Here is an 8,617-nt window from a genome sequence, read left to right as displayed (position 1 = left end):
CCTCCATCATGTGCAGCCCCATTCACCCCCCTCCATCATGTACAGCCTCTCTCCCCCCTCTCTATCATGTACAGCCCCACTCACCCCCCTCCATCATGTGCTGCCCCCGCACCCCCTTCCATCATGTACAGCCCCCGCACCTCCCATCATCATGTACAGCCCCCCGCACCCCCTCCATCATATGCAGCCCCATTCACCCCCCTTCATCATGTACAGTCCCCGCACCCCCCTCCATCATGTACAGGCTCAGCTCCCTCACTCCCCTTCATCATGTACAGCCCCATTCACCCCTCTCCATCATGTGCTGCCCCCTCACTCACTGAATTCATTTTACAAAAAAAAAGGTTCCCATACTTACCCCAGAGCTGCTCCCCAGCAGCGCCTCTATGCATCCAGGTACATGTCGGCATCTGCGCGATTGCGTCATCGCGCAGGCCCAACACCTGACCCGGAAGTAGAGAGTGTTGTGGCTGTTTTCGTTCTGACCCAGAGTCAGATAAGCTAGATCACCAGTGAGGCCAAATTAGGAGTTTATGCCCTTAATTTACAAGCGCTTGGAGACTAAAGAGACTGCTCACGGGCCGTGGGCAAATCACTTTATCTGACGTAATGAAACACAAGGCAATCTTTTATACCATTTACAGCAATATGTAATTCTATGGAGCCCATGTGGCCCCCACCATCACCTCACGGTCATACTTTGTTTACAATGTACCCAGAACACATTGTGGCTGACTATTGAGAACATACAGGGGTGGGACAAAATAATGGAAACACCTAATGTTTTGGCATCATAATCTTCGAACATGTTATAAACATGCAAATCGTGACATATCCTAATGTTTTGTAGCTGATTATTTGTGTTATGTGATATGTGTATGTAAATTAAATGTTTGTTTTGCAGAATTGTAAGAACATTGATGAAAACATGATAAGAATGACAGACCTCTCGGATTTTCAAAGAGGCCAAATTGTTGGTGCTCATATGGCAGGCGCTAGTGTAACAGAAAGTGCCCGAATGCTTGGCGTGTCAAGAGGTACTGTCTCGAAAGTAATGACTGCGTTTGAAAGAGAAGGAAAAACGTCCGCAGCAAAGCACAGGTCAGGTTGAAACTCGAAGTTGACTGAGAGAGACCATCGGACTCTAAAACGAATTGTGAGAGAGGATCGCAAGACCACGGCTCCGAAAATCGCTGCTGAGCTCAATGACAAATGCTTCCAAGCGTTTAGAGTGGTGTAGAAACCTCCAGAATTGGTCCCTCGAGCAGTGGAAACGTGATATTCTCAGACGAATCATCATTTACCCTATTTCCGACCTCCGGCCGAGTGTACGTTTGGAGACAGCCGAAAGAAGCATTCCATCCAGACTACCTTCTCCCAGCCGTAAAACATGGCGGACGTTCTGTGATGATCTGGGGTGCTATTTCGTGGAGATCCACTGGGCCAATGATAACCCTTCATGGAAGAATTAACAGCCGAGATTATTTAGACATTTTGGGCGACCAAGTGTTCCCGGAGGGGAACGCCATCTTTCAAGATGATAATGCACCAATTCATACAGCTAGAATCGTTAAAGCATGGCACGAGGAACATTGTAATGAAGTTGAGCATCTCATCTGGCCCCCACAATCCCAAGACCTCAACATTATTGAACATTTATGGTCGATTTTAGAGATTCAAGTTAGACGTCAGTTTCCGCCGCCATCGTCGCTCAAAGAACTAGAGGGTGTTTTAACTGAAGAATGGGCTAAAATTCCTTTGGAAACAATTCACACCTTGTATGAATCCATACCTCTGAGAATTGAGGCTGTAATCGCCGCAAAAGGTGGGCCTACACCATACTAAACTAACTTTTGTTGATGTTTCCAGGTGTTTCCATTATTTTCTCCAACCCCTGTATATGATAAGAAGCATATTTCCCTTGAAGAGGAGACAGGCAAAACTGCAGTGTCATAAGAATAAATGAAAGGCAAAAGGCAAATGAAGATTTAAAGGCAGTTAAAGGCAAACCATTAACCCTTCTATATCAATTTCCCCCTTTTGTAAATGGTATAACCTTTGCCACAGGGTCAGCTGATGTCCACAAAGGAGCTACTGTCTCATGGGTCTAGTACCCATAAGGGGGCTTCCTACCTGCTTCACCCATCCACCCTCAGTGTGAACACTCACTTTCCCCATCAGCAGTGGCTATCTGGGGTCTATGATACACTACAGAAGGTTCAGCCTTAGATTCTTTTTCACACATACATTTTTCAGTAGCTTAAGTAATACATATATTAGCACTTTTACGGCTACATAAAACAATAAGCAAAACAACAAAATTTGTATACAAGTCTGTACAATGCCAAAAATCCATCCTGCTAGTCCATTAAACCAATTTGCTGGATTTAAAAAAAAAGAAAATGTGTTACCCCACCAGGAGTCTCTGTTTGCACTGTGTTGTTTTAACCAATGGTCTCTACGTTCACCTATTTTGTCTATACTGGCCCTGATCTGGAGATTGCCAGCAGGGTCGATATAATTACAACAGGTGGGACCAATTATTTGACACATTCTTCCTTCTTTTGCTGTCAGGTAATCTAGTACTATTGTATGTTGGTTAGTAACTATGGTTAATTGTCTCTGTATTGTATTAGTTTCATTTAGAACTTCAAGAATCTGGAAAATCTGATCATCCAGGTAGTCGGTAGCTTCCACTAATTTATCCCTCATTTGTGTTATGAAGGGGTATATTAGCATAGAACTGAATATTTTATTTGTTATCCCCATTTCTACTAGATGCGGCCTACCATTTGGACGGGGTATGAACTGGAACTGCTGCTGTGTCTATTTTACTATGAGGAACTATGAAAGTGGCTGGTGTTAGTTTGGCAAGAGTGCAACCCCCTCTTATGTCTGGGCTCACCCACCTGTAAGCACAATGTCCGAACACTAAGAATACTCTTTCTGGGAGAACACAAACGTGACCAGGGTTTGTATACATTGGTAAAACCTCAAAAGTCATGACATAGGCTTATGGGCACACCAAGTATTATTCATTTGTTTTCCACTTATACCAGATGTACATTTTCCCCTTTCTTTCCTTATTATTTTACCCATAGATGATTTACAGCCTTCAACACCATCTTGGTACACCGTCTCATTAACCTGCGTTTGATCATGAGTGTATATACGGACGCAATTATTGTCCTCACCACAGGTATTTGCTCCAGTGTGTTGAAGACTGAACCACAGTCCATCATTGGGAATTGGGTCTGAGTGAGGGATTTCAGTCCTCCTCCTGGCGACCATATTTCTGATGTCTGAATCATATTCCCGCCACCACATTTGTACCTTAGGCCGCGTTATATTAAACTGAATCCAGGGATTAGCGGCCCATCCGATTATAGCCAATGAGGCAGATATATCACGGGGCACATCTTTTCCCTAAAACCTAGATTGAGTCCAAGTTTCATTGTCTATGCAGTGTGGGGTTAATACCTTCCATGGCTACAGAGGTAAGGCTAAGTACGGCATAGTCCTTGCAGATAATGGGCTGTGTGTACAGATCCAAGTCTTTCAGTTTCTGTCTTTCCATGTCCTTTATAAGAAGAGCATGATGTTGAATAAGTTTGTTGTCCCAGTCAACATTTAAGAGTTTGTCCGGTGTCTCTGTAGAGTGCAGTAACCCTGTCACTGCCAGAGAGGTGGTTAGGAGAACAGTCACTCTGCTGTTGAAAGGACCTTCTTGCAGTGACTGGCGTGGATCCAGGTGGGCTTTACCTCAAGGTTTACTGAGGTGGATGTGGTCAGCTGGACTTGGAAGGGGCCGTCAAATCGTGTGTCCAGGCTCCTTCTCATGTGTCTGCATATAACCACCCAATCACCTGGATTCAGCTGATGCACATCTGCACTGGCATTAGGATCTGGAATGGATGAAAACACATGTTCATGCACCACATTAAGTCTTTTCTGCAAGGCCTGGACATAGGTTGTCATAGCACCGTGTTGCACTTGTAGCACCTGTGGGAAGGACAGACCAGTCTTTGGTGCACTACCAAACAGGACTTCAGAAGGAGACAAACCTGTCTTTCTAGTTGGAGTGTGTCTGACTGAAAAGAGTGCAAGAGGCAAGCACTCTACCTAGCTCTTTCCTGTCTCTGCCACGGCCTTTTGAATTTTCAGTTTAAGTGTCCCATTTAGTCTTTCCACTTTCCCACTATTTAGTGGCCTATATGGTTTATGAAATGCTTGCTGTACACCCAGGGCCTGCATGACTTCCCTCATTATTTCTCCTGTGAAGTGTGTACCCCTATCGCTTTCTATGGTTTCTGGGACACCGTACCTGCAGATCAGTTCTTTCATCAGTTTGTCTGCAGTTATTTTAGCAGTTGCACATTTTACCGGATAGGCTTCCGGCCAACCAGAGAAGAGATCTACACATACTAGGACATATTCATACACTCCTACCTTGGGTAGCTGTATGTAGTCAATCTGCAGTCTCTGAAATGGGTTGAGAGGCCTAGGTGTCGCTTTCTTAGGGACTTTTACTGTTTTACCTGGGTTGTGCCGTGCATAGATGAGGCATGATTGTACAAGTTTCGCCGCTGCGTAACTGAAACCAGGAGCGATCCAGAAGGCATCTAACATGGCACGCATGTGACTTTTTGAGGCGTAAGTGGGGCCATGTGTTTGCTTGCGCCACGATTGGGAACAGGGACTTTGGTAGGCACAATTTATCCTTATTCCCCCATACTCCATTTGAGTTCAGCTCAGCTCCCAGTCTCCCCCAGTGTACCTTCTCTGTTTGGGCAGCCTGTTGCTGGAGGGATTTCAGGACATCTAGGCTCAGTGTGGCTGGAATACGCTGACTCCCCGCCACCGTCCACTGCTCCCTAGGCCGTCTTGCTGCTACTTTAGCAGCCTCGTCCACCCTTCTGTTCCCCTCTACCTCCACGGAGTCACCTTTTGTGTGTGCTTTTACCTTGACAATGCCAACCTGGACTGATAGCATCAATGCCTCCAACAATTGTTTCACCAGCTTTGCATTTTTAATGGGCTTACCGACTGATGTAAGAAACGCTCTGCTTCTCCAGATAGGGCGATAATCATGGGCTATGCCCCATGCATAATTCGAATCTGTAAATATTAGTGACTTTACCTGCAGCGTCTCTACACGCCTCAGTGAGTGCCTTCAACTCTGCTTCCTGTGCCGACATGTGAGGAGGGAGTGGTTCAGCTCGGATTACCTCATGTGAGGATACTACTGCATATCCAGTGTAGAATCATCCATCCTTATGGTATCTGGAGCCATCTACAAAAAAAACCTCAAAATCTGCATTAGGAACAGGTTTTTCATGCATGTATGCAAAACCCACTGTCTCCTGACTCATCAATTTTATGCAGTCATGTTCATGCGTCATGTCAGAGTACTCTTCCTCACTTGCTAATACGGTCACCAATTTGCTAATACGGTCACCAATTCCCCCTTTTCTGAATCCACAGGCAGGAGGGTGGCGGGATTCAGAACGTTACACCTTTTGAGGGTGACATACTCAGGAATTAGTAGAGCACATTCAAGTCAGAGCTGTCTGGCCATAGACAAATGTTCTGGTTGAACTTGTACGAGTATGGAATGGATGTCATGTGGGGAACAAATTGTCAAAAGAAATGTCAGTGTGATCTCACATGCCTTTCCTAGTAGTTGTGCAGCTGCTCCTACCACTCAGACACACGTAGGTGACCCTCTGATCACTGGGTCTAATTGTGCTGAGTAGTAAGCTATTGGTCTCTGTTTCCCTCCATGTTGTTGTCAGTACTGCGGTAGCATGTCCTCCCTGTTCTGTGCAAAACAAGAAAAAATGACTTGTCATAGTTTGGAATGCCTAAGGCCGGGGCTGACACAAGCAGTCACAGAGTGGATGCATCATTTGTGAAGCAGACCTTATCCAAGGCAGGGGATTTCTTTCCCCCTTGTGGGAGGACTGTCCAACAATATTGTTTACCTTTATGAGTAAACGAAAAAGATACTGACAGTCAGGGTGTAGGGGTTCAGAGAAAAAGGCATTCGCCAGATCAATGACTGTGAAACAGGTTGACGCTGCTGGGATCTGTGACAGTAATGTGTGTGGATCAGGGACGATTGAGGTCACACTCTCTGTAACATCACTAATAGCCCTTAAGTCATGAACCTTTTTGTAAGTGTCAGCAAAGTCCTTTTTTCATAATGGGATACAAAGGGGTGTTGCAGGGAGAATATCCTTGCACCAGAACCCCTGCCTTAACATACTCTTTAATATCTCTGCTCAGGGCCATTGATTTGGCTAGGCTCAAGGGGTATTGCTTAAAACAAGGAGGAGTGGTTCCTTTTTTTTCAATTTAATCATGACAGTAAATTCATAGGGGTATTGTCACTAACAATAAGTTTTGTAAGCATCACAATTCCAGCACTTCATTGTTCCTAGGTCCCTTCATCCCCTATTACATCTCCACTATCTTCCTTGTGCTCCAGCATACATGACAGGTTGTCTTATCGTCCTTGTTTGCTCAACTACTTTATCTACCTTAAGGAGGTCTTTCGAATCTACATATCTCCATTCAGCAGATTATTGGAGATTATTACCTGAAGGGACATATTAAAGGATATAACTAAATTTCTCTACTAATATTTCACTATATTTTTGAGACTTTATGTAATTTAATAATATGCAAGTTGTTGTACTGTAAAAACAATGTCTCTAGTGAAATTGGAAAAATATACATAGTTTTATTATTGCTCAAATGATTACATATTTGATTATTATTGTTTGGAGCATATGTATGCACAGAAGTCCCCCTTTTTAATATGTGTATGTATGACTGGTAATATGTATGTTTTATTTGTTATGAGAGAGTATAAGAGATGAACAACATATATTATGCATATGTCATATTATATTCTGTCATTTGTATTATTTATGCTTTGTTTTATTAAGGCATAATTTATTCACGTATACAGTGGGGCAAAAAAGTATTTAGTCAGTCAGCAATAGTGCAAGTTCCACCACTTAAAAAGATGAGAGGCGTCTGTAATTTACATCATAGGTAGACCTCAACTATGGGAGACAAACTGAGAAAAAAAAATCCAGAAAATCACATTGTCTGTTTTTTTTTCATTTTATTTGCATATTATGGTGGAAAATAAGTATTTGGTCAGAAACAAGCAATCAAGATTTCTGGCTCTCACAGACCTGTAGCTTCTTCTTTAAGAGTCTCCTCTTTCCTCCACTCATTACCTGTAGTAATGGCACCTGTTTAAACTTGTTATCAGTATAAAAAGACACCTGTGCACACCCTCAAACAGTCTGACTCCAAACTCCACTATGGTGAAGACCAAAGAGCTGTCAAAGGACACCAGAAACAAAATTGTAGCCCTGCACCAGGCTGGGAAGACTGAATCTGCAATAGCCAACCAGCTTGGAGTGAAGAAATCAACTGTGGGAGCAATAATTAGAAAATGGAAGACATACAAGACCACTGATAATCTCCCTCGATCTGGTGCTCCACGCAAAATCCCACCCCGTGGGGTCAGAATGATCACAAGAACGGTGAGCAAAAATCCCAGAACCACGCGGGGGGACCTAGTGAATGAACTGCAGAGAGCTGGGACCAATGTAACAAGGCCTACCATAAGTAACACACTACGCCACCATGGACTCAGATCCTGCAGTGCCAGACGTGTCCCACTGCTTAAGCCTGTACATGTCCGGGCCCGTCTGAAGTTTGCTAGAGAGCAGTTGGATGATCCAGAGGAGTTTTGGGAGGATGTCCTATGGTCTGATGAAACCAAAGTGGAACTGTTTGGTAGAAACACAACTTGTCGTGTTTGGAGGAAAAAGAATACTGAGTTGCATCCATCAAACACCATACCTACTGTAAAGCATGGTGGTGGAAACATTATGCTTTGGGGCTGTTTCTCTGCAAAGGGGCCAGGACGACTGATCCGGGTACATGAAAGAATGAATGGGGCCATGTATCGTGAGATTTTGAGTGCAAACCTCCTTCCATCAGCAAGGGCATTGCAGATGAAACGTGGCTGGGTCTTTCAACATGACAATGATCCAAAGCACACCGCCAGGGCAACGAAGGAGTGGCTTCGTAAGAAGCATTTCAAGGTCCTGGAGTGGCCTAGCCAGTCTCCAGATCTCAACCCTATAGAAAACCTTTGGAGGGAGTTGAAAGTCCGTGTTGCCAAGCGAAAAGCCAAAAACATCACTGCTCTAGAGGAGATCTGCATGGAGGAATGGGCCAACATACCAACAACAGTGTGTGGCAACCTTGTGAAGACTTACAGAAAACGTTTGACCTCTGTCATTGCCAACAAAGGATATATCACAAAGTATTGAGATGAAATTTTGTTTCTGACCAAATACTTATTTTCCACCATAATATGCAAATAAAATGAAAAAAAAACAGACAATGTGATTTTCTGGATTTTTTTTTCTCAGTTTGTCTCCCATAGTTGAGGTCTACCTATGATGTAAATTACAGACGCCTCTCATCTTTTTAAGTGGTGGAACTTGCACTATTGCTGACTGACTAAATACTTTTTTGCCCCACTGTATTTGCATATTTATATATAATCAATAAAATTAGATTT

The sequence above is a fragment of the Dendrobates tinctorius genome, unplaced genomic scaffold (genome assembly GCF_039654945.1).
Source record: "Dendrobates tinctorius isolate UK_male_01 unplaced genomic scaffold, ASM3965494v1 ptg000184l, whole genome shotgun sequence".
Lineage (NCBI taxonomy): Eukaryota > Metazoa > Chordata > Amphibia > Anura > Dendrobatidae > Dendrobates > Dendrobates tinctorius.
The sequence above is the reverse complement of the archived record's forward strand: the minus strand, read 5'-3'. Positions refer to the sequence as shown.